This window comes from Salmo salar, chromosome 03 (assembly GCF_965601325.2).
Source record: "Salmo salar chromosome 03, fSalSal1, whole genome shotgun sequence".
NCBI classification, from domain to species: domain Eukaryota; kingdom Metazoa; phylum Chordata; class Actinopteri; order Salmoniformes; family Salmonidae; genus Salmo; species Salmo salar.
This window is the reverse complement of record NC_138293.1, coordinates 11,559,798-11,586,899: the sequence shown is the minus strand read 5'-3', so window position 1 is coordinate 11,586,899 and position 27,102 is coordinate 11,559,798. Positions and strand designations below refer to the sequence as shown.

Here is a 27,102-nt window from a genome sequence, read left to right as displayed (position 1 = left end):
GGTTAATGTGAGAGCAGACTAAAAGCTCTGACCAGATGGGCAACCATATCGACAGAGTAATGAAACAGATGGATGCACACTCCACCATTCAGGAGGAGTCCAGACACCTATCTGAACTCTCTCTGAATCAACCATTCTCCTCACATAGGGCCTGATTCAGACTTGAGATAAGTAGATTTAAAATGGACTTAAGTCAAATCTTTTTACATTCATGTTAAGTCAACTTATCTCAAGTCTGAATCGGGCCCATACCGACTGAACAAGGAGGATAGAGTAGTGCCCAATTGTCCTATTGCTGTATATAATGCATAGAATGTAAGGCTCTTGGTATTGAATCAATAAAAAACAAAGACATTTCGGCAACCCTTTATTTTACTGTCCTGTTTCCACTGGAAACAGGCGTTCATGAGGATGTATAAAGTTGCTTGTTATTTACTAGGAAATTACTTTAAATGGCAACAGTGGATCCTTTGAATCTGAATTACAATGATTTTGTCTTAGCTGTGTCTGGTTCTGTGGACAACACATCACACAGGAGGCTGGTGAAAGGAGGTAAAGAGGGAATTATTTCCCATGTATCAATCAGTAGTAAATAATAATAATAACTTTTTTTTTTAAGAAAGCGGCAGACATTGTGGCTCCCTATAAGACCAGATTTGCCTCCCTCTTTCTTAGATACATGGCCATTGATGTGGTGTCAGACAGAGTATGAGCCCTGCTTGGCAGACATGCTACTGTTCATTTATCCGTTTATTTCTCAGGAGCCCTGCCAGGCAGTACCATAGAATGACCATGTGCACTGAACAGAGAGTGACTTATCAATGATAGAGGCCATTTCTGTCACGCTCCCTTCATAATGACAGTGTTGGCTGCTGTCCCCGGTGCTGAAATCAGCCTCCATCTCTTGGTTTGTTATAAAGTTGAGGAATTGGTCAAGAGGAATGTAACCACTCTCTAATTCATAGATGGAGCTATGGAGACAAGGACAGTCCGAGGTCAGTGTGATAGTTTTAACCATATTTCGAAGTTATACACTGTTAGTTTAGCCTCCAAAGACATTGGTTCCAAACAATGGATTTGACTAACACAAACCACACTATTTGGCACTTATACGAATACATTTGGCTTGAGTCTAGTTCAGCTCCAAATTCTGGAATATATCATTGCAATGAACAACACAATAAAGTTGAGAACTACAGGCTACCAGTGCAGTGGATTAATAAAAAAAAAAAACGGGCCGATGCTTATCACATGACCAGCTAGCGGCAGAGTGAACGAGAGCGCGAGCGAGTGAGGCAGAGTTATCCGGTACACAAACCTACACAACGTCACCCTCCCTCCGCTTTACGCCCAATTTCTTTTTTAATTGAAACATTTTTCTCCCACTCGGTGAGTACCTTCTTCATGGCATTTTCCTAAGCATATTTTTGTCCTCTTTTCCTCCTTGTCTTGGTGTTCAGACATGAGAAATTTTGGTTTTACTGGTGTGTTCTAATTTTCTGAATGCAATGATTGGAATGTTGGATGCACAGAATTCAGCCTCTGGAATATACGTGCTTGCGGAGCTCTTTATATTTTTCATCCCTGAAGCAGTTGTACTCCGACACTCTTATCCCCCGTTCTTTCTTTCTTTCTTTCATTTTCTCTTGTCTTATTTTGGTGTGGTTTTATTTGCTTCTTGTCTTTGATCTTGCTGTGGTCTTCAGGTCTTTGAGATGGGATTTTGCTTTTCAACTAGGTGAGAATTTAACTTTGCTTGGAGTTATTTTTTTCGTGTACTTCATGTTATTTTTGTTTACAATTCCTGTCACTTTTTTCCCCACGTGTTTACGATAGGCTATAACAGGATGCTGGACAGATATTGAATGAATCCAAGTAATATTTCTACTAATTTATTGTTCCAGATCATTTCTACTGAGTGGAAGCAGGCATACTTTCACACTGTAGAAGTTGTTATTCACTGTTTGCCATTCCTGAAAGAAGTCACTCACTGCACTGGTATTTTGTGGAATCCAATCATGATATCTCAGGGAGTTAAAGCAGAGGCTCAGTTAAAATCGTGTCTGTGTGTGTGTTTGAGTGTGAGGGCTTTCTGCAGTCATTCAATATGCAAATGTCTGCTGAAGGTCTCTGCAGGTCCCCTAATGATACATTTGATTAATGATGTGACCTTGACATACAGACCGGAAGCTTTAACACACAACTTATCTGCAGGCTGATAGCTGATATAGCCCAACTATGGACAATAACCATTCAAAAACATCATTTATATCTGTCTATCTGTATTGATACTTACACGTTAAAAACATTTACAGGTGTCAAACCATGACTCATTCAAGCATGACCCAAAGGATCGCTTTACAAATTCCTCCTCTAATTTACAAAGGCCTTTAGCTCAGTGGGCTAACGGGGTTTAGAGGCATATGGGCAACCTGGGCTGAATACCCACTCAGTTCCAAAATAACTAAACAAGGGCCTAATCTACTCAGACTCCTCCATACTGACAACATTGGACGCTGTCATTGGTCCAGAAACCAGCCTCCATCTCTGGGTTTAATAGGTGGGTGAATTGTTCAATTGGTATTTATTATGGATCCCCATTAGCTGCTGCCAAGGCAGCTAATAGCTACTCTTCCTGGGGTTTATTATGGATCCCCATTAGCTGCTGCCAAGGCAGCTAATAGCTACTCTTCCTGGGGTTTATTATGGATCCCCATTAGCTGCTGCCAAGGCAGTAGCTACTCTTCCTGGGGTTTATTATGATCCCCATTAGCTGCTGTCAAGGCAGCTAATAGCTACTCTTCCTGGGGTTTATTATGATCCCCATTAGCTGCTGTCAAGGCAGTAGCTACTCTTCCTGGGGTTTATTATGATCCCCATTAGCTGCTGTCAAGGCAGTAGCTACTCTTCCTGGGGTTTATTATGATCCCCATTAGCTGCTGTCAAGGCAGTAGCTACTTTTCCTGGGGTTTATTATGATCCCCATTAGCTGCTGTCAAGGCAGTAGCTACTCTTCCTGGGGTTTATTATGGATCCCCATTAGCTGCTGCCAAGACAGTAGCTACTCTTCCTGGGGTTTATTATGATCCCCATTAGCTGCTGTCAAGGCAGTAGCTACTCTTCCTGGGGTTTATTATGATCCCCATTAGCTGCTTTCAAGGCAGTAGCTACTCTTCCTGGGGTGCAGCAGTAATATACATTATAATACAATTTTTAAACATTAAAATACATTTTACAACATTTCACAATACATTAAGTGTGTAACCTCCGGCCACTACTGTACTACAACACTATCCAGGTGTATGTGTGTGTAGAGTGTATGTTGTGTGTGTATAGTGTATGTTATGTGTGTGATCCAGGTGATCCAGGTGTATGTGTGTGTATAGTGTGTGTGTTGTGTGTGATTGTCCCTATGTGTATGACTCTTCACTATCCTCGCTATTTCATAAGGTGTATTTTTATCTGTTTTTTTTTGTTGTTGATCAGATTCACTGTTTGCATCAGTTACTTGATGTGGAATAGAGTTCCATGTAGTCATGGCTCTATGTAGTACTGTGCACCTCCCATAGTCTGTTCTGGACTTGGGGACCGTGAAGAGACCTCTGGTGGCATGTCTTGTGGGGTATGCATGGGTGTCTGAGCTGTGTACATTCAACATGTCAATACTTCTTATAAAACAAGTAGTGATGAAGTCAATCTGTCCTCCACTTTGAGCCATGAGAGATTGACATGCATATTATTAATGTTAGCTCTACGTATACATTTAAGAGCCAGTCGTGCTGCCCTGTTCTGGGCCAGTTGTATTTTATCAAAGTCCCTCTTTGTGGCACCTGAACACACGACTGGGCAGTGGTCCAGGTGCCACAAAAGTAGAGCCTGTAGGACCTGCTTTGTTAATAGTGCTGTTAAGAAGGCAGAGCAGTGCTTTTTTACAGACAGACCTCTCCCCATCTTAGCTACTGTTACTCCAAGTAGTTTAGTCTCCTCAATTTGCTCAATCTCCACATTTATTCATTACAAGATTGGAGTTGAGGTTTAGGGTTTAGTGAATGATGTGTCCCAAATAAAATGCTTTTAGTTTTTGAAATATTTATGATTAACTTATTTCTTGCCACCCATTCTGAAACTGACTGCAGCTCTTTGTTAAGTGTTGCAGTGATTTCACTCGCTGTAGTAGCTGATATGTATAGTGTTGAGGCTTTACTCAGAGCCAGTGGCAGGTCATTAGTAAAGATTGAAAGAAGGGGCCTAGACAGCTGTCCTGGGGAATGCCTGATTCTACTTGTGTTATTTTGGAGAGGCTACCATTAAATCATCCATTTTTTTATTTAACCAGGAAAGCCAATTAAGAACAAATTCTTATTTACAATGACGGCCCACCCCGGCCAAACCCAGACAACGCTGGGCCAATTGTGCGCCGCCCTATGGGACTCCCAATCACGGCCAGATGTGATACAGCCTGGATTTGAACCAGGGACTGTAGTGATGCCTCTTGCACTGAGATGCAGTGCCTTAGGGAGTACTCGGGAGCCCAAAGAACATTCTCTGTGATCTGTTAGACAGGTAACTCTGAATCCACAATATAGCAGGGGGTGTAAAGCCATAACCTATATGTTTTTCCAGCAGCATACTATGATCGATAATGTCAAAAGCTGCACTGAAGTCAAACAAAAGCGCTCCCACAATCTTTTTATTATCAATTTCTCTCAGCCAATCATCAATCATTTATGTAGGTGCAGTGCATGTTGAATGCCCTTCACTATAAGCGTGCTGAAAGTCTGTTGTTAATTTATTTACTGTAAAATAACATTGTATTTGGTCAAACACAACTTTTTCCAAAAGTTTACTAAGGGTTGGTAACAGGTTCAGATATTTGAGCCAGTAAAGGGTGCTTTACTATTCTTGGGTCTCATAATGACTTTTGTTTCCCTCCAGGCCTGAGGGAACACACTTTTTTGAACCTTAGATTGAAGAGATGGCAATATCGTCTGCTATCATCCTCAGTCATTTTCCATCCAAGTTGTCAGACCCAGGATGCTTGTCATTGTTGATAGACAATATATATTTTTTCACCTCTTCCACACTCACTGTGTTTAGTCACATGATTTCTCAATTTGCAGTTTGGCTATCGATTATCCAGCCAGACTTATTTGCCATTCCTTTTGCATCATCCCTCTCAACCATAACATATTTCAATTCCTCATCAATCCATAGGGATTTAATAGATTTTACAGTCATTTTCTTAATGGGTGCGTGCTTATTAGTAACTGGAAAAAGCAATTTCCTAAATGTGTCAAGTGCAGCGTCTGGTTGCTCCTCATTAAAAACCACAGACCAGCAAATATCATCAACACAGAAATCACTACAAAACCTCTTGTAGGACCTCTTATACACAATATTAGGTCCAGCTTTTGGAACTATGGTTTTCCTAGATAAGGCTACCATATTGTGATCACTACATCCAATGTAATTGTCTTTTAAATATGTGATCAATACATGTGGATGATTTCATTCCTGTGCTGTTTGTAAATACCCTGGTAGGTTGACTGATAACCTGAACCAGGTTGATGGCACTGGTTACAGTTTAAACCTTTTTCTTGAGTGGGCAGCTTGATAAAAGCCAGTCAATATTTAGGTCATCCAGGAAATATACCTCTCTGTTGAAATCACATACATTATCAAGCATTTCACACATATTACCCAGATACTGACTGTTAGCACTTGGTGGTCTATAGCACTGGGCTTACGGTGTGTGACGTGCCTCCACTGGGATGCAGGTTCGATAACTGTGGCATCCACCAGCTCCTCATAAAGTGCCCATGCTGCCTTATTCGCCGGGGGGGGGGGGGGGGGGTGACTTCACTAGGGAAGGGGTCCTTCCAGGGCAGCCCTGGCCAGTCAGTCAGAGAGTGACAACACGGTGTTGAGGCAGTGGCATGACAACCAGGCTGAGGAGTAGAGAAGGAAAAGCTCTTAGAGTGGGACCTATTCAGGATACACTGCAATGTCTCAATTTACTTACTCGTCCAGCTCAGACATATATTCCTCAATAAGCTGACAGTTTCCACATTGGAATTTTGGCCGTACAATATTATCCTGGAACTGTGCAAAATAGGTGCAGGTCCTACATGGGATGAAACGTTCACCGTAGTCTCTGAAGGTAGTTAGAGACTAGAATCCAGCCAGCACTAGGACCCACAATAAACACAACCAAGGCACAAAACTCACCAGCATAAAAACAGCAAGGAGAGAGAGAGTGGTGACTTACTCAATGCGATTAAATGCTGGGGGCCATCAAAACAGCAATGTACCAGTATGATAGCCAGGAGAGAAGCACCTTGGAGGGGATGTCGTTTCTAGTACAGGCCGGTGGAAAGCTGGGAGCGTGGCAAGCGCTACACAGAGTCCAGAACAGTAAATCCAAGTGGAGTTCAAGTTTGGCAATAGTCCAAAAACATCCAAGGCACAGACGACCTACAACAACTCAAGAAAGCTAGCTAACTATGCTAAGAAATCTAGCGTTAGAGAGCTACGCACATTGGGAACAACTAGCGAATAACTAGCCAGCTGAAGAAAGCAACGTGAGCTAAGCTAGCTAATGTTAGCTAGTTGGCCACAGGCTTGACACCTTAGTTTCGCTTCGTTTTTGTATTCTAGGAGCTGAAAAAGTCTCTCCCTTTTGCTGATGTTGAGGTGAAATAACCAATGACCATTGGATTATGTTCATGAATGCACCTCAAACTTTATTCAGGCTGTAACTCAGTCATTCAGTTCAGAAAACAGGCTCTGATCGGGGTCTGATCACTCCAGCTTCATCCATAATGACAGCATCAGCCACTATCCTTGGTGCTGAAACCAGCTATGAGTTGGTTCCCCTCCTTTTTTTCAGGCTTGACTGAGCCCTACTTAAGATGGGCTGATATTGGACAGATGGGATGCCTTCTGAAAACCATTTCACCATTCAGACTGGGAAGGTCAGATAATAGATGGAGGAAACGAAGCATGAAATATGCTTTATATGCAAACAATACTTAGCCATCTCTCACTGGAGACTGTCTGGGAGTAGTGGGACTGACTGACTGGCTCTACATCTCTCACTGGAGACTGTCTGGGAGTAGTGGGACTGACTGACTGGCTCTACATCTCTCACTGGAGGGAGACAGTCAGTCAGTCAGTCTCACTACTCCCAGACAGTCTCCCTCCAGTGAGAGATGTAGAGCCAGTCAGTCAGTCTCACTACTCCCAGACAGTCTCCCTCCAGTGAGAGATGTAGAACCAGTCAGCAGTCTCACTACTCCCAGACAGTCTCCCTCCAGTGAGAGATGTAGAGCCAGTCAGTCAGTCTCACTACTCCCAGACAGACTGACTGACTGAGTCTACATATCTCACTGGAGACTGTCTGGGAGTAGTGAGATTGACTGACTGACTGACTGACTGCGTCTACATCTGATATGGCTACTGTGAGAAACCAGATCTTGATAGCAGCTTGCCCCTGAACAGTAGGACAGTACTACTGAACAGTAGGACAATAGTACTGAACAGTAGTACTGCCCCTGAACAGTAGGACAGTACTACTGAACAGTAGGACAGTACTACTGAACAGTAGGACAGTAGTCCTGAACTGTAGGACAGTAGTACTGAACTGTAGGACAATAGTACTGAACAGTAGTACAATAGTACTGAGCAGTAGGACAATAGTACTGAACTGTAGGACAATAGTACTGAACAGTAGTACTGCCCCTGAACAGTAGGACAGTAGTTCTGAACTGTAGGACAATAGTACTGAACAGTAGTACTGCCCCTGAACAGTAGGGCAGTAGTACTGAACAGTAGGACAGTAGTACTGAACAGTAGGACAGTAGTACTGAACAGTAGGACAGTAGTACTGAACAGTAGGACAATAGTACTGAACTGTAGGACAATAGTACTGAACAGTAGTACTGCCCCTGAATAGTAGGACAGTAGTACTGAACTGTAGGACAATAGTACTGAACTGTAGGACAGTAGTACTGAACAGTAGGACAATTGTACTGAACAGTAGGACAATTGTACTGAACAGTAGGACAGTGGTACTGAACAGTAGTGCTGCCCCTAAACAGTAGGACTAAACTGAAGATCATGATTAGTCAATTATTCGAGTCAGGTGTGTTAGCTAGGGCTGGGGAAAAAGTGTGACAAAAATCAGGCCCGATGACTGGAGTTGCCCAAGTAATTCGACCATTATCCTGTTACAGATAAAGTAATCAGACCATTTCCCTGGAAGCCGATAAAGTAATTCAACCATTATCCTGTGTGCAGTTAAGTAATTAGACCATTATCCTAGAAGCAGATACAGTAATTAGACCATTATCCTGGAAGCAGATAAAGTAATCAGACCATGTCACGACTTCCACCAAAGTCGGCTCCTCTCCTTGTTCGGTCGGCGTTAGGCGGTCGACGTCACCGGCTTTCTAACCATTGCCGCTCCATTTTTCATGTATCCATTTGTTTTGTCTTGTTCCCTGCACATCTGGTTTTCATTCCCCAATCAATCTACATGTATTTATTCCTCTGTTCCCCATCATGTCTTTGTGAAAGATTGTTTGTGTTACGTGTTTATTGTTGACGCGCCAGACTGGTTTGTTTTTTCCGTGGTATTTCACTAAGATGTTTATTGTTAAACATAATTCTTGTGACTGTTTTGCACATTTTGCACTTTTGCCTCAATAAAGTGAGCGCCTGTTCACAAAACTCTGCTTTCCTGTACCTGACTTCGCTACCAGTACGCACACACTTGACATACCATTATCCTGGAAGCAGATAAAGTAATTAGACCATTATCCTGGAAGCAGATACAGTAATTAGACCATTATCCTGGAAGCAGATACAGTAATTAGACCATTATCCTGGAAGCAGATAAAGTAATTAGACCATTATCCTGGAAGCAGATAAAGTAATTAGACCATTATCCTGGAAGCAGATAAAGTAATCATACCATTTTAGTTTGTTTTAGCATGCATGGGCTCTTCCACTGACTGCAACTATGACCAACTGGTATTAAACTCAAGATTGAGTTAGCCCACTGAGTTAAAGACTAGATAGTTCTGGGAACTAGTCTCAGGCATGGTTACTCACCTGAGTTACTCATTCCCCATACCACTTCCACTGCACAACTCTGTGGCCACTTGCCCCATTGCCTGACCTTAACTCCAACCTCCACAGAGTTTCCCAGTGGAACAATGTCCCAATCCCAAATCTACCCTTACTTCCTACTCCCTATGTACTTGTGGACATCTGAGAGGATTTGACAGGTATAAGCAAATATGATAATACACCCCCCTTGTCGTCTGATTGGCTAGGTGAAGGTATTGCCATAATGCTTATACCAATCAAATCTTCTCAGTTCTCCACAAATGTATACACTCTTAGAAAAAAAGGGAACCAAAAAGGGGACAGCCGAAGATTTGCTATTGGGCCCAGAATGACACTTGGACCATACAGACCAGGAAGTGTACATATTTTACTATCAACTTATTACTTACAACTCCAATGACCCATTTACTTTAGCTGGGTGGTGGAACGAACTAAGCTGTATTTGGCATCAACACAAGGGGAATAAAAAAATGTGAAATATCTTGGTGCCTCACTTTTTGCGTTACAGCCTTATTCTAAAATTGATTGAATTGCTTTTTTCCCCCCATCAATCTACAAACAATATCCCATAATGACAAAGCAAAAATAGGGTTTTGGATTTTCTTTTTTATTAAAAATAAAAATGTCACATTTATATAAGTTTTCAGACTCTTTACTTTGTTGAAGCACCTTTGGCAGCGATTACAGCCTTGAGTCTTCTTGGGTATGACGCTACAAGCTTGGCACACCTGTATTTGGGGAGTTTCTCCCATTCTTCTCTGCAGATCCTCTCAAGCTCTGTCTGGTTGGATGTGGAGCGTTGCTGCACAGCTATTTTCAGGTCTCTCCAGAGATGTTCAATCGGGTTCAAGTCTGGGCTTTGGCTTGGCCACTCAAGGACATTCAGAGACTTGTCCCGAAGCCATTCCTGCATTGTCTTGGCTGTGTGCTTAGGGTCGTTGTCCTGTTGGAAGGTGAACCTTCTCCCCAGTCTGAGGTTCTGAGAGCTCTGGAGCAGGTTTTCATCAAGGATCTCTCTGTAATTTGTTCCGTTCATCTTTGCCTCGATCCTGACTAGTCTCCCAGTCCTTGCTGCTGAAAAACATCCCCACAGCATGATGCTGCCAACACCATGCTTCACTGTAGTGATGGTGCCAGGTTTCCTCCAGACGTGACGCTTGGCATTCAGGCCAAAGAGTTCAATCTTGATTTCTTCAGACCAGAGAATCTTGTTTCTCATGGTCTGAGACTATTTAGGTGCCTTTTGTCAAACTCCAAGTGGGCTGTCATGTGCCTTTTACTAAAGAGTGGCTTCCATCTGGCCACTCTTAACATAAAGGCCTGATTGGTGGAGTGCTGCAGAGGTGGTTGTCCTTTTAGAAGGTTCTCCCATCTCCACAGAGTAATTCTAGAGCTCTGTTAGTGACCATCAGGCTCTTGGTCACCTCCCTGACCACTCTTCCTGGAGCTGGCTGCCCGGCCAAACTGAGCGGGGGAGAACCAAACTTGGTTCCAAACTTCTTCCATTTAAGAATGATGGAGGCCACTGTGTTTTTTTGTACGCTTCCCCAGATCTGTGCCTCGACACAATCTTGTCTGAGCTCTAAGGACAATTTCTTCGACCTCATGGCTTGGTTTTTGCTCTTTTATGCACTGTCAACTGTGGGAACTTATATAGACAGGTGTGTGCCTTTACAAATCATGTCCAATCAATTGAATTTACCACAGGTGGACTCCAATCAAGTTGTAGATCATCAAGGATGATCAATGGAAACAGGATGCACCTGAGCTCAACTTCGAGTCTCATAGCAAAGGTTCTGAATACTTATGGAAATCAGGTATTTATGTTTTAAATTTATTATAAATTAGAAAACATTTCTAACAACCTGTTTTCGCTTTATCATTATGGGGTATTGTGATGTCATTATGGGGTAGTGTGATGTCATTATGGTATCGTGTGTAGATTGCTGAGGATAATAAAAACAAAATCTATTTTAGAATAAGGCTGTAACGTAACAACATGTGGAAAAGGTCATGGGGTCTGAATACTTTTGAAGGCACTGTATGTGAGAGCCTTCCTGGCTGGCTGCTGTGTGTGTGTGTTTGGTTTTAATATCCTTGTGGAGTCACAATGACAATGATAGTAAAACAAGGAAAATTTGTGGACATTCTGCCGGTCCCCACAAGGAAAAAGGTTTAGGGGGAAAGGTTATGTTTAGGGGTTAGGTGAAATAGGATTTTGAATGAGAATCAATTGTGTATGTGTGTGTGTGCATGCGTGCATGCAGGGTGTATGTGCGTGCAGTGGGTGTGTGTGTGCGTGCGTGCATGTTGTATATGCTCCCACGCCCTCAAGTAGACCCTCCCAGCCAGTTGACAGTAGTGCACAGCAGTAGGTCTAACTGCTCAGTGTGTCCTTTACTGAATGGTGCAGCGGTCTAACTGCTCAGTGTGTCCTTTACTGAATGGCACAGCGGTCTAACTGCTCAGTGTGTCCTTTACTGAATGGTGCAGCGGTCTAACTGCTCAGTGTGTCCTTTACTGAATGGCGCAGCGGTCTAACTGCTCAGTGTGTCCTTTACTGAATGGCGCAGCGGTCTAACTGCTCAGTGTGTCCTTTACTGAATGGCGCAGCGGTCTAACTGCTCAGTGTGTCCTTTACTGAATGGCGCAGCGGTCTAACTGCTCAGTGTGTCCTTTACTGAATGGCGCAGCGGTCTAACTCCTCAGTGTGTCCTTTACTGAATGGCGCAGCGGTCTAACTGCTCAGTGTGTCCTTTACTGAATGGCGCAGCGGTCTAACTGCTCAGTGTGTCCTTTACTGAATGGTGCAGCGGTCTAACTGCTCAGTGTGTCCTTTACTGAATGGCGCAGCGGTCTAACTGCTCAGTGTGTCCTTTACTGAATGGCGCAGCGGTCTAAGGCACTGCATCTCAGTGCTAGAGGTGTCACTACAGACCCTGGTTCGAGTCCAGGATGTATCACAACCGGCCGTGATTGGGAGTCCCATAGGGCAGCCCACAATTGGCCCAGCGTCCGGGTTAGCGTTTGGCCGGTAGGCCATCATTGTAAATAAGAATTTGTTCTTAACTGACTTGCCTAGTTAAATAAAAGGTAAAATAAATGTAAAAAGTGTGTTCTTGTCACGTTCGTTATAATGAGTGGACCAAAGCGCAGCGTGCATAGAGTTCCACATATTTATTTTTGTGAAACTTCAAAGCAACAAATAAATAAACGAACGTGCCGTTCGTAGCGCACATAGCACTAAACAAAAACAATATCCCACAACGCAGGTGGGAAAAGGACCACACTAAGTATGATCCCCAATTAGAGGCAACGATCATCAGCTCTCTCCAATTGGGAACCACTCACACCAACATAGAAATTAAAGACTAGAACACCCCCTAGTCACGCCCTGACCTAAAACACCATAGAGAACCCCAAGGGCTTGACAGTACCCCCCCCCCCCCCCCCAAAGGTGCGGACTCCGACCGCAAAACCTGAACCTGGATGGGGAGGGTTAGGGTGGGCAACTAGCGTCGGTGGCGGCTCCGGTGCGGGGGAAGGCTCCGGCCATGGAGCGGGACTGGACGCCATGCCTGGACTGGGCACTGGCGCAGAGGAAGGCTCCGGCCATGGAGCGGGACTGGACGCCATGCCTGGACTGGGCACTGGCGCAGAGGAAGGCTCCGGCCATGGAGCGGGACTGGAATCCATGCCTGGACTGGGCACCGGCGCAGAGGAAGGCTCCGGCCCTGGAGCGAGACTGGACGCCGTGCCTGGACTAGGCACCGGCGCAGAGGAAGGCTCCGGCCATGGAGAGGGACTGGACGCCATGCCTGGACTGGGCACCAGCGCAGAGGACTCAGGGCTGGTGACACACTCTTCAGGGCGAGTGCGGGGAGCCGGCACAGGACGTACCGGGCTGGGAAGGCGCACTGGAGGCCTGGTGCGTGGTGCTGGCACAGGTTTCACCGGACTGATGACACGCTCCTCAGGGCGAGTGCGGGGAGCCGGCACAGGACGTACTGGGTTGAGAAGACGCTCTTCAGGGTGAATGCGCTGCAGAATACACCTAACCAACATCTCTCTCCGATCTCCCTACTCACACTGCTCCATCAACTCCCCGATGGTCTCTGGCTCTCTCCTCGGCTCGACCGACCGCCCCTTGTGCCCCCCCCCCCCCAAAAGAAATCTTGGGGTTTCTGTGGCCGCGGACCCCGGCGTCGTCGCTGTCCTCCTATGCTCCAGCTCTCTTTTTCCTCCAGGGAACACTGCTTGGTCCTGTAGTGGTGGGATATTTTGTCACGTTCGTTATAATGAGTGGATCAAAGAGTTCCACATATTTATTTTAGTGAAACTTCAAAGCAACAAATAAATAAACGAACGTGCCGTTCGTAGCACACATAGCACTAAACAAAAACAATATCCCACAACGCAGGTGGGAAAAGGACCACACTAAGTATGATCCCCAATTAGAGGCAACGATCATCAGCTGCCTCCAATTGGGAACCATACTCACACCAACATAGAAATTAAAGACTAGAACACCCCCTAGTCACTCCCTGACCTAAAACACCATAGAAAACCCTGAGGGCTCTCTATGGTCAGGGCGTGACAGTTCTGTTGTGTCAAAATGTAAAACGTTGATATTCAGGCCACAAACCCAGTTCTCAGCCCCTTGAAGATGATTGGCATTGCAAAGGCCTTTTGCTCTCTTTTTTAAAATGTCTCTCTCTCTCTCTCTCTCTCTCTCTGTCACACACTCCTTCTTTCTGTCTCTCTCACTCTCTCTGTTGCTCTTGCTCTCCCTCTTTCTCCCTCCCTCCCTCTCTCTCTTTCTCTCTACTACAGCATCCTCTACATCATCCTCTTGCAAGCATACCCAGGCTGGGATAGGTAGAACAATTCTTTGATGAGGTCAAAAGAAACATGGTGTGCCTCAAAGGCTTTGGAACCGCTGGAGGTTAATACACTGTAAGGGTAATGTGTTGCCCCTACAGTATATCTCATTATCCTTGATTAGTTGAATCAGGTATGATTGTGCTTGCCTACAAAAAAAAGTGTTCCCTTGAAGGTACTTCAGTGTACCAGTAAAGGAACATTAGTCCAAGGCAATCCATATGTGCAGAAGGAGAGGTTCCACCATATAAATAGATTAGTTATTAAATGAACTAGTAATTATATTTCTATGGGTTCCACTAGGTTCCATTGGACTGGGTGTAGAATGATCTGATGCTCCTATTCATTAAATCCTTTTAGCAACAAATTAGCCATTGGCTAATTGGGGCATTTTAATGATTCAGCAACGCCTGCTGCTGTTGGGATATTAGCTGAGTCATTTATAAATGTATGGCTACAATAAGGGAACAGAAAGAAAGAAGAGAGGGAGGGGGGAAGTTATGAAAAGGACATTGTTTACAAGGACTTGTGGGAAAAGCGGGCTAAAAAGAGAAATGACGGATTTAGCTGCATTGCAGAATACTCATGAAACATTCAACTCAATAAAAACTGAATTATCTAGTATAATACCCATGATAAATCACCCAGAAAGCATTTGGGCTGGTTTTCAACTGAATTGGACAGTCACACAGAATGATGCTGAAGTTCATTCTGGGAAAAAATGTAGTTATTCTATTCTATTATTTTCTATCCTATTCTACAGTCAAATTTCAATCAAATGTATTTATAAAACCCTTCTTACATCAGCTGATGCCACAAAGTGCTGTACAGAAACTCAGCCTAAAACCCCAAACAGCAAGCAATGCAGGTGTACAAGCACGGTGGCTAGGAAAAACTCCCTAGAAAGGCCAGAACCTAGGAAGAAACCTAGAGAGGAACCAGGCTATGAGAGGTGGGCAGTGAGTACCACATTAGGTAAGAGTGGTTCATCAGATGACCTCCGTTACACTCTTGGTTCATCAGGCCACCTCCGTTACACTCTTTTCACACAATCTCAGTTCCCGAAAAAAAGCTTCCATCATGTATGAATTCTCCAGAGGTTAAAAGGTTTGAAGCTGGTAGAAAGTAATCATTTCAGCAGCTCCTCTCAGACCTACACGATGACTCACTTCTCTCACACCTGGATATGATGGAATACTACTGGGTCTGTATACATAAGCGTCTCAGAGTAGGAGTGCTGATCTAGGATCAGTTTTGCCTTTTAAATCCTAATGAATAAGAGGGCAAACCTGATCCTAAATCAGCACTCCTATTCTGTGACTCATTGTGAATACGGGCCTTGGATTATTTACTCTCCTGGTTGCAGTTACTCTGTTACTTTTTATACTGACTGTAACTGACTGTTAAAGATGGACTATGCAGAAATCAGTCTGGCATTTCCTGGTTGTTAAATTCTAATAATTTGCCTAATTTCAGTTTATTTGACAAAACTAGCAAGTATAGCGTAGAGAACCATCTAAATCGCTGTGAAATATATTTTCCATAACCAAAAATATAGTATTTATTGCAGTTTGAAGCTGGTGTACAAAACCGAAAGTAAAAGACACAAAAACTAAACTTAACGGGAAGCATACAAGTAGCACACATAGAACATATCTACCGCTTCTTCGACTTCCTTTCAATTAGAATGACAGATCTATAACACACATTTCTATGTGAATTTGTTCAGGTCGCCCAAAAAGTTAAATATTGCAGTTTTAATATGGTGGGATTTTAATACTTCATAATTATTTACTTAACAAAAGTGGTCTGACCATGTTCACCTAACATTTCAAGAGTCCCCTGGACTGGTATACTATATGGTTTGTTATGGGCACAGACTGAGTGTGCTTCAACGCACTCTCCCAGCGTTGCCTGTAGTCATGTCATGCCTCTTACTGAAATAAGCTCTAAGGATCTGCAGACTCATGAATATTGTAAAGAATGAACCCCTTTGAAGTGTTCTTTCAATTATACTTCTTTCCCATACTGAGCTTTATTTAGCAATAACATAATCCCCTTTACCCCTACTGAGTTTAAGGAATAACATAATCCCCTTTACCCATACTGAGTTTTAGCAATAACATCATATCTTTACCCCTACTGAGCTTTAGCAATAACATAATCCCCTTTACCCATACTGAGTTTAAGGAATAACATAATCCCCTTTACCCCTACTGAGTTTAAGGAATAACATAATCCCCTTTACCCATACTGAGTTTAAGGAATAACATAATCCCCTTTACCCCTACTGAGTTTAAGGAATAACATAATCCCCTTTACCCCTACTGAGTTTAAGGAATAACATAATCCCCTTTACCCCTACTGAGTTTAAGGAATAACATAATCCCCTTTACCCCTACTGAGTTTTAGCAATAACATAATCCCCTTTACCCATACTAAATTTGAGCAATAACATCATATCTTTACCCCTACTGAGTTTTAGCAATAACATAAGGCCCTTTACGCCTACTGAGTTTTAGCAATGACATAATCCCCTTTACCCCTACCGAGTTTAAGGAATAACATAATGCCCTTTCACTCGGATATGTTCCGTTAATGGTGAGTAATTATGGTGGGAAATAATGCTGAGTAACTTTGTCTGAGCTCAGCTGAGATGCAGTTTTAAACAGAAAGCTGTATGAAGAAAGGCTTCTCTCTTTCAGTTGTACAGTCATCACAGCGTTACACAAAAACACTGACACTCTCTCTCTCGATGTCTCTCTCTGTCACAAACAAGCTGAGTACATTCACTATGAGGCCAATGTGAGTAGAAAAGGTTATCCTGTGACATATCAGGAAACTTCTCCTGACTAGGGTACTGAGTATTCCTAACCAACTGACCATCACTGCTAACACATCAACTAATGACATCTACTGACCGTGAAACGGGCAATCAGCAGCTGCTACATCCATTTCTGGACTTATAAATGAATGATATGTACCCATTGATTCTTGAAGAATATAACTTAGAAACGCTTAATGAGATTAGTTCAACTGCTGTAACCCATCAGAGCCCAAAATATAAGCTCAAGTTTTAAAGTTTTATTAGTCGTACGTACGGGATACGCATGGTATACATCGTCCAACGAAATGCTTACTTGCAGGTTCCTGCTCGACAATATAACAACAAGAAATAATAACAGATAAGAATACAAAGAAAATAAATGTCTCAGTAGAATAGAATAAACATTTTAGCGTAAGTATAATACAGGAAGGCACAATTAATAGTCCAACATTTACTGTATTGGAGAAGGGGGTGGAGGGGGGTGGGGGTGGGGGGGGGGGGTCAGTGTATATTAAGTGACCAGTATAATAAGGGTCTGGTAGCAGCAGTTGTATGTACAGTACCAGTCAAAAGTTTGGAGAACACCTACTCTTTATTTTTACTATTTTCTACATTGTAGAATAATAGTGAAAACATCAAAACTATGAAATAACACATATGGAATCATGTAGTAACCAAAAAAAGTGTTAAACAAATTAAAATAGATTTTAGATTCTTCAAAGTAGCCACCGTTTGCCTTGATGACAGCTTTGCACACTCTTGGCATTCTCTCAACCAGCTTCATGAGGTAGTCACCTGGAATGCATTTCAGTTAACAGGTGTGCCTTGATAAAAGTAAATCTGTTGATTTTCTTTCCTTCTTAATGCGTTTGAGCCAGTCAGTTGTGTTGTGACAAGGTAGGGGTGGTATAGAGAAGATAGCCGTATTTGGTAAAAGACCAAGTCCATATTATGGCAAGAACAACTCAAATAAGCAAAGAGAAATGACAGTCCATCATTACTTTAAGACATGAACGTCAGTCAATCCGGAAAATGTCAAGAACTTTGGAAGTTTCTTCAAGTGCAGTTGTAAAAACTATCAAGCGCTATGATGAAACTGGCTCTCATGAGGACCGCCACAGGTAAGGAAGACCCAGAGTTACCTCTGCTGCAGAGGATAAGTCCATTAGAGTTACCAGCCTCAGAAATTGCCGCCCAAATAAATGCTTTACAGAGTTCAAGTAACAGACACATCATCAACATAAACTGTTCAGAGGAGACTGTGTGAATCAGGCCTTCATAGTCGAATTGCTGCAAAGAAACCACTACTAAAGGACACCAATAAGAAGAAGATACTTGCTTGAGCCAAGAAACACGAGCAATGGACATTAGGCCAGTGGGAATCTGTTCTTTGGTCTGATGAGTCCAAGTTTGAGATTTTTGGTTCCAACCGCCGTGTCTTTGTGAGACACAAAGTAGGTGAACGGATGATCTCTGCATGTGTGGTTCCCACCGTGAACCATGGAGGAGGTGTGATGGTGTGGGGGTGCTTTGCTGTTGACACTGTCGGTGATTAATTTAGAATTCAAGGGACAGTTAACTAGCATAGTTACCACAGAATTCTGCAGCAATACGAAGTCCCATCTGGTTTGCGCTTAGTGGGACTATCATTTGTTTTTCAACAGGACAATGACCCAAAACACACCTCCAGGCTATGTAAGAGCTATTTGACCAAGAAGGAGAGTGATGGAGTGCTGTATCAGATGACCTGGCCTCCACTATCACCCAACCTCAACCCAATTGAGATGGTTTGCGATGAGTTGGACCGCAGAGTGAAGGAAAAGCATCCAACAAGTGCTCAGCATATGTGGGAACTCCAAGACGGTTGGAAAAGCATTCCAGGTTAAGCTGGTTGAGAGAATGCCAAAAGTGTGCAAAGCTGTCATCAAGGCAAAGGGTGGCTACTTTGGAGAATCTAAAGTATATTTAGATTTGTTTCACACTTTTTGGTTACTACATGATTCCACGTGTTATTTCATAGTTTGATGTCTTCACTATTATTGTACAATGTAGAAAATAGTAAAAATAAACTTTTGACTGGTACTGTATATATGTCTGGGTGCGTGCGTGCGTGAATGACTGAGTGTATCTGTGCTAAGGTGTGGAAAATCAGAGCAGGTGGTCAGTCCAGGTTGTTTTACTCCAATGTTTGTAAATGAAAACAAACACTGTATAGCCTTAAAACATGGTTAAAACTACAATTGTGATATCATGAGAGTGGTTACATTTCTCCAGACCCATCCCATAGCTTTTTAGTGAAACAGGGACGGGGAGTTATTGTTTCAACTGCTGATTGTCGCTTTAATGATGGTTACTGACCTCAGGGCCCCTAATGACTGTAATGAAGTGTCGCTGGAGAGATTAGCTCTCTCCTACAGTAGCTAGCCCAGTTCAGTGAACAGACAGACAGCTCTGAGACAGCTGTCGTCTCCTCCCATTAAAACCACTTATGACAGGACCCCTGGATGGTTGATTAGTCAGCTAATGGACTCACCACTGTAAACCTCAGACTGGAACTGTGACATGGACAACAGAGTGAGTAGGTTTAGATTAGAGAGCAGAGCACAGCCAATGCACTCTACAGTTCACACCTACTCATCATCTGCAATGTTCTATAGAGCACGGGTCACCAACCTTAACTTTCAGGTTAGGTACATTAGCCTGGTCACAGATCAGTTTGTCTGTTTTTCTGTCTTGCCATTCTTTATATTCTGTGGCTGTGAAAAGCAGGATAACGTTGCCGTGTGTGACAGCTGAGGAGAGACGTGGCTGGTGAGAGAAATGGAGAAATGGAGTGAAAAGGGAGGATGGGATGGTGAGAATTGTGTGGAGAGATAGTGTCTTAGAGAGAGGAGATTAATTGTTGATAGGGTTCTCAGGCAGACTCTTCTTTGAGTGTGTGTGTTTGTGTGTGTGAGCTGGACTAGCCCCAGACTCACAGCTCATGTTCTGCCTGCCACTCCAGTGGAATCAGCTGTTGTTACCAACAGTTATTGTTACAGTGCTGTGAGAGGTTGTCATGTGTCTGCTGAGAGACTACATTCCAATCAGAACTAGGCACAAATAGCTGAGATGCACTTGATTTGGCTTCCACTGTCCTGTGGAGTAGTCCCAAAGACGCATGCAAAATCAGACAGACCTCGGGGTGTTTTCACATATAGTCCTCTTAAAAATAATTGATCTCAGTCGTCTTTAAAGTGAACTCAGTTCTCTTTGTGTTTACACTGCCCTTGCCTTTGAATGAGGACTCAACTCTTTTGCCAGGTCACTTCACCTATTTTGTGGTCTGAGTCCTCTTTGCATTCACATTGCTATGTTTAGAAAGGAACCAAGATCTTTTTCCAACATTCACTCAATGCAATGTGGGTTTTTACAAAGTGCAGGACAAACTATAACATCAGATCGTGTTATCGGACAGCTAGATGTAATTTTGGAAGCAAATAGATTTCATTTAGTTGAAAGATGAGACATGGGAGAGTTCCGGTTTAGCATGTGAATGGAGAAGAAGCTCGTGGACGAGGCTCCTACACATTAGTTACTTTTGCCAAATTTGTACTTTGCATTCCACTTTCTTACATATCATACATTTATTTGATTGATGAGTTCAGAAGTTACCATTTTGATTCAAATGTCACACGACCTGAGGGGCAGAAGACCTGTAACTAACGTTTCAACCGCGATGGCAAACGTGAATGGTAATAATGCCGCCGACTCCAGTCCAACTGTTACAAAGCCTCATGCGGTCACACTCATGTCAGAATTCTTTACGGATGTGCTGGGTCCGGCCATCGTTCCATCACCCCCGAAGCTGGACAGAGCCCACTGCATTGGTGGGCGGAGCTGGCGGAGACGACAACTCCAAGCCTAGAGTGTTTATCGTCCTTTTCACTACTACGGTGACAAGGAGCGCATTCTCCAGAGGCAGGGCAGAGACCAGCTACACTTCTGCGAACGCAAGGTGGTCATCTTTCCTGACCTCAGCTCGAATGTCGCCAAGAAAAGAGCTAAATTCCTCGATGTGAAATGCAAACTTCATGAGAAGAAAGTGAAATTCTCATTCCGCTTCCCTGCACATTGAACATGCCTCGGGGAAGCTACAATTCGACTCCCACGAGGACGCCAGCGTTGGTTTGACAGTCACTTCTGAGTCATATCTTGGATCTATGACCTACTATTTTGCCAGGTAGCATGCATAGCCTAGCCTTTAAGTCAAAGGTATGTTTGACTTTTAAGGCAGGGCATTTTCTTTCTCTCCTGTTGCTATTCCTTTTCTACTCGGCAGAAATACTAACGTTATTGAACTCTGATAAAAATGACTAATACTGTCTTGTGTGGTTGTCATTTAAGCTACACATTTGGGAGGTCCTTTTTATTTGGCTAGCATAGCAATGCATAACTACAATTCCAGGCTTATGCAGAGCTTTCCTCTGTTGGTTTTTGCTTTATTGATCATAAGTTACTTCCAAATGTCACCTCTTCTGAATATTTATCCATTGTAATTTCTGACCATGGACCTTTAGCCCTCGACATAGGACTATCAGGACAAACTCGTACTCCTCTCTGGAGATTCAATTCTCTTCTCCTGTCTGATGCAGACTTCTGTAACGTTATCTGCACTTCTATTGATAATTTAAAAAAATTCAAATCACTCAAGCTCTATCGCTCATTCTCTCTTATGGGAATCACTTAAGGCCTATCTTAGAGGATATATAATTTCTTATTCTTTTCACTTAAACAAAACTCAGAAAGCTAAACTAGAAGAACTCACTAAAGCCATCCTTGACTCAGACCATCAATATGCCCTGACGCCGTCTCCAGAGGTATATAAGCAACGCTTGAATTTACAATCTGAATTCAATCTCAAATCAAATCAAATTTATTTATATAGCCCTTCGTACATCAGCTGATATCTCAAAGTGCTGTACAGAAACCCAGCCTAAAACCCCAAACAGCAAGCAATGCTGTTTGATGAAGAACGGCTATTATTGCGTTCACGTGGTACCTACTATGAACATGGCGACAGGGCAAGTCGTCTGCTCGCACACCAATTAGAACGCTGTGCTGCTACCGGTCTTATTCCCCAAATTAAAGATTCCACTCATAGCTTGATTTCTGACCCTGCAGGGATCAATGACACCTTCAGATCTTTCTATTCCTCCCTGTATACAGTTGAAGTCAGAAGTTTACATACACCTTAACCAAATACATTTAAAAACTCAGTTTTTCACAATTCCTGACATTTAATCCTAGTAAAGATTTTCTGTCTTAGGTCAGTTAGAATCACCACTTTATTTTAAGAATGTGAAATGTCAGAATAATATTAGAGAATGATTTATTTCAGCTTTTATTTCTTTCATTACATTCCCAGTGGGTCAGAAGTTTACATACACTCAATTAGTATTTTGTAGCATCGCCGTTAAATTGTTTAACTTGGGTCAAATGTTTCGGGTAGCCTTTCACAAGCTTCCCACAATAAGTTGGGTGAATTTTGGCCCATTCCTCCTGACAGAGCTGGTGTAACTGAGTCAGGTTTGTAGGCCTCCTTGCTTGCACACGCTTTTTCAATTCTGACCACAAATTTTCTATGGGATTGAGGTCATGGCTTTGTGATGGCCAGTCCAATACCTTGACTTTGTTGTCCTTAAGCCATTTTGCCACAGCTTTGGATGTATTCTTGTGGTCATTGTCCATTTGGAAGACCCATTTGCGACCAAGCTTTAACTTCCTGACTGATGTCTTCGGATGTTGCTTCAATATATCCACATAATTTTCCTCCTCATGAAGCCATCTATTTTGTGAAGTGCACCAGTCCCTCCTGCAGCAAAGCACCCCCACAACATGATGCTGCCACCCCTGTGCTTCACGGTTGGGATGGTGTTCTTCGGCTTGCAAGCCTCCCCCTTTTTCCTCCAAACATAACGGTGGTCATTATGGCCAAACAGTTCTATTTTTGTTTCATCAGACCAGAGGACATTTCTCCAAAATGTACGATCTTTGTCCCCATGTGCAGTTGCAAAAACCGTAGTCTGGCTTTTTTTATGGCGGTTTTGGAGCATTGGCTTCTTCTTTGCTAAGCGGACTTTCAGGTTATGTCGATATAGGCCTCGTTTTACTGTGGATATAGATACTTTTGTACCTGTTTCCTCCAGCATCTTCACAAGGTCCTTTGCTGTTGTTCTGGGATTGATTTGCACTTTTCGCACCAAAGTACGTTCATCTCTAGGAGACAGAACGCGTCTCCTTCCAGAGCGGTATGACGGCCATGGCGTTTATACTTGCGTACTATTGTTTGTACAGATGAATGTGGTATCTTCAGGCATTTGGAAATTGCTCCCAAGGATGAACCAGACTTGTGGAGGTCTACAATTTTTTTTCCTGAGGTCTTGGCTGATTTCTTTTGATTTTCCCATGATGTCAAACAAAGAGGCACTGAGTTTGAAGGTAGGCCTTGAAATACAGGTACACCTCCAATTGACTCAAATTATGTAAATTAGCCTATCAGAAGCTTCTAAAGCCATGACATAATTTTCTAGAATTTTCCAAGCAGTTTAAAGGCACAGTCAACTTATTGTATGACCCACTGGAATTGTAATACAGTGAGTTATAAGTGAAATAATCTGTCTGTAAACAATTGTTGGAAAAATTACTTGTGTCATGCAAAGTAGATGTCCTAACCGACTTGCCAAAACTATAGTTTGTTAACAAGAAATTTGTGGAGTGGTTGAAAAACGAGTTTTAATGACTCCAACCTGAGTGTATGTAAACTTACGACTTCAACTGTACGTTTGAATTTCCATCAGATACTGCCAATATGACTACATTTTTGAGTGAACTGGAGACTCCCACAGTTGAGGCTGATACTGCAGATGACTTTGATTCTCCTCTCAGCCTTGAAGTTATTCAGTCTATCAAGTCAATGCAGAGCAGCAAGGCTCCAGGGCCTGGTGGGTTTCCAACTGAGTTCTACACCAAGTTATCCCCTTTACTTTTATCTATGTATAATGAATCAGTTGAACGTGGCTCATTGCCATCTACCCTAACACAGGCTTCAATAGCGCTTCTCCTTGAGAAAGGGAAAGACCCTACTTCCTGTTCTTCATTTAGGCCCCTAAGTCTCCTTAATGTGGATGTAAAGGTGCTGGCGATGGTGATAGCTAGGTGTCTGGAAGTAGTCTTACAAGGACTCACATCACAGGAACAACCCGGCTTTATAAAGGACAGATATTCATTTTTTTAACATTCGTACTCTGTTTAACATTACTTATTCTAAACAATTCTCCAACTCCCCTGAGCTGGTAATCTCCCTAGACGCAGAGAAGGCATTCGACAGAATTGAGTGGGAGTACCTATTTGCTGTTCTTAAAAAAATGTGGATTTGGGGACAAATTTAGCTCATGGATCTGTCTCTTGTATACATCTCCCCAGGCCAGTGTCTGTACCAATGACACCAGTTCTGATTATTTTGTCCTGGAATGTGAGACACGCCAAGGCTGCCCACTGTCCCTTTTATTATTCGCCGTTGCCATTGACCCCCTTTCAGTAACTTTGCGGGCATCCTCTTCTTTCCAAGGTGTAGCACAGGAAGGAGTTGAACATAGAGTAACAAATGATCTGCATATAATGATAACCTATGTAAATAACCCTGTAACATGTTTACCTTCTATCCTTTCTATTCTGGAGAACTTTGGCTCCTTCTCAATTTACAAGATGAATCTCCAGAAAAGTTAGTGCTTCCCAATCAATCCAGCAGCGCTACAGCTCCAGCAGACAGACTTTGCCTTTTAGCTTAGCCGCTCTGGTTTTATATTTGTATTTATATTTGTTTGTGAACGTAACTTGTTCTTTACATGCTCTTTTTGCTGCAAAATTTACTCTCCTTCTTGCACAAATGAAAACTGATTTTCAGAAATGGGGTAGCTTACAACGATCACCTATAGGAAGGATTAATGCCGTAAAAATGAACAGTTAACCCAAATTCCTTTATCTATTTCAATCTATCCCATTGGTTTTACCAAAGTGTTTTTTAAAGTCAATCAATCAGGGTGTTACCACATTTATATGGGGAGGAAAGGTACCCAGAGTCGCTCATCGCGCTCAAGCAAACTCCTTGTGGCGGCCGGGCGCCTTCAGGCTGACCTCGGTTGTCAGTTGAATGACAAATTGGTGCGGCTGGCTTCTGGGTTAAGCTGGCGGGTGTTATGGACGTATGACTCGACTTTCGCCTCCCGAGCACATTGGGGAGTTGCAGTGATGAGAAAAAGGAAGAAAAAAAAATAGATTTATTTTATTTTTAATTAGACATAAATATTATAAACAGAAGATAATATTTACATGTAAATATTATTGGTAAGAGAATAAATAGCAGAAGAATACTGCAGATCAAATAATGCTGTAATTGAAAATTGTACACTGAATGTAGGATACTGCCCCTTTAAGAGCTAGGCTTGAATTTGTGAGAAATGCTATCCGGGATCCTTAGGATGTCCCTGCACTAAATCCTAACCCTAACCCCTACCCTTAACCTAACTTTAACCTTAACCCGTACATTAACCATTTTAAATATCAACTTCAATGGGGTAACATCAGAGTTGGGAGGTTCCAAAGATCCCGGATAGCAAAAACCTTGATTTTGTACTCTAGTTGTGATTCTATCCAAATATGTCATTCTCACCTCACACTATTCGTACCCCAAAAACTGTTTATAAAGCTGCCAGCCTATAGATCACGTATGGCAAACAAATAATCTGAACATCGTGTCAGTACAAAACTCCACACATATTTTGGAATTTCTGTGCATCCTTGACAATCATTAATCAATATCCAAAAACAGCACAAGTTTTTTTCTACGAACCTGCACATCATCACCTTCTGTCTGAGTGGTTATGTCAGGGGAACAGTGTTACAGTAGTCTAGTGTGAGGGGTTATGTCAGGGGAAACAGTGTTACAGTAGTCTAGTGTGAGGGGTTATGTCAGTAGTCTAGTGTGAGGGGTTATGACAGTAGTCTAGTGTGAGGGGTTATGTCAGGGGAACAGTGTTACAGTAGTCTAGTGTGAGGGGTTATGTCAGGGGAAACAGTGTTGCAGTAGTCTAGTGTGAGGGGTTATGTCAGGGGAAACAGTGTTGCAGTAGTCTAGTGTGAGGGGTTATGTCAGTAGTCTAGTGTGAGGGGTTATGTCAGTAGTCTAGTGTGAGGGGTTATGTCAGGGGAAACAGTGTTACAGTAGTCTAGTGTGAGGGGTTATGTCAGGGGAAACAGTGTGTCAGTAGTCTAGTGTGAGGGGTTATGTCAGTAGTCTAGTGTGAGGGGTTATGACAGTAGTCTAGTGTGAGGGGTTATGTCAGGGGAAACAGTGTTGCAGTAGTCTAGTGTGAGGGGTTATGTCAGTAGTCTAGTGTGAGCGGTTATGTCAGTAGTCTAGTGTGAGGGGTTATGTCAGGGGAACAGTGTTACAGTAGTCTAGTGTGAGGGGTTATGTCAGGGGAACAGTGTTACAGTAGTCTAGTGTGAGGGGTTATGTCAGTAGTCTAATGTGAGGGGTTATGTCAGGGGAAACAGTATTGCAGTAGTCTAGTGTGAGGGGTTATGTCAGTAGTCTAGTGTGAGGGGTTATGTCAGTAGTCTGGTGTGAGGGGTTATGTCAGTAGTCTGGTGTGAGGGGTTATGTCAGTAGTCTAGTGTGAGGGGTTATGTCAGTAGTCTAGTGTGAGGGGTTATGTCAGGGGAACAGTGTTACAGTAGTCTAGTGTGAGGGGTTATGTCAGTAGTCTAGTGTGAGGGGTTATGTCAGGGGAAACAGTGTTGCAGTAGTCTAGTGTGAGGGGTTATGTCAGTAGTCTAGTGTGAGGGGTTATGACAGTAGTCTAGTGTGAGGGGTTATGTCAGGGGAAACAGTGTTACAGTAGTCTAGTGTGAGGGGTTATGTCAGTAGTCTAGTGTGAGGGGTTATGTCAGTAGTCTAGTGTGAGGGGTTATGTCAGGGGAAACAGTGTTGCAGTAGTCTAGTGTGAGGGGTTATGACAGTAGTCTAATGTGAGGGGTTATGTCAGGGGAAACAGTGTTGCAGTAGTCTAGTGTGAGGGGTTATGTCAGTAGTCTAGTGTGAGGGGTTATGACAGTAGTCTAGTGTGAGGGGTTATGTCAGGGGAAACAGTGTTGCAGTAGTCTAGTGTGAGGGGTTATGTCAGTAGTCTAGTGTGAGCGGTTATGTCAGTAGTCTAGTG

General features: G+C 43.0%; 1 protein-coding gene across 3 annotated transcripts in view; it reads left to right on the top strand.

The window, feature by feature from the left end:
- Positions 1 to 1,263: 1,263 nt before the first annotated feature.
- The window catches only part of LOC106598314 (RNA-binding Raly-like protein), a 74,114-nt gene continuing 48,275 nt past the window's right edge, over positions 1,264 to 27,102 (top strand). For all 3 annotated transcript variants that reach the window (XM_082973261.1, XM_014189371.3, XM_082973260.1), the window contains exon 1: positions 1,264 to 1,389. The gene's annotated coding sequence lies outside the window, so the exon portion shown is untranslated. The remainder of the gene's footprint in view (positions 1,390 to 27,102) is intronic.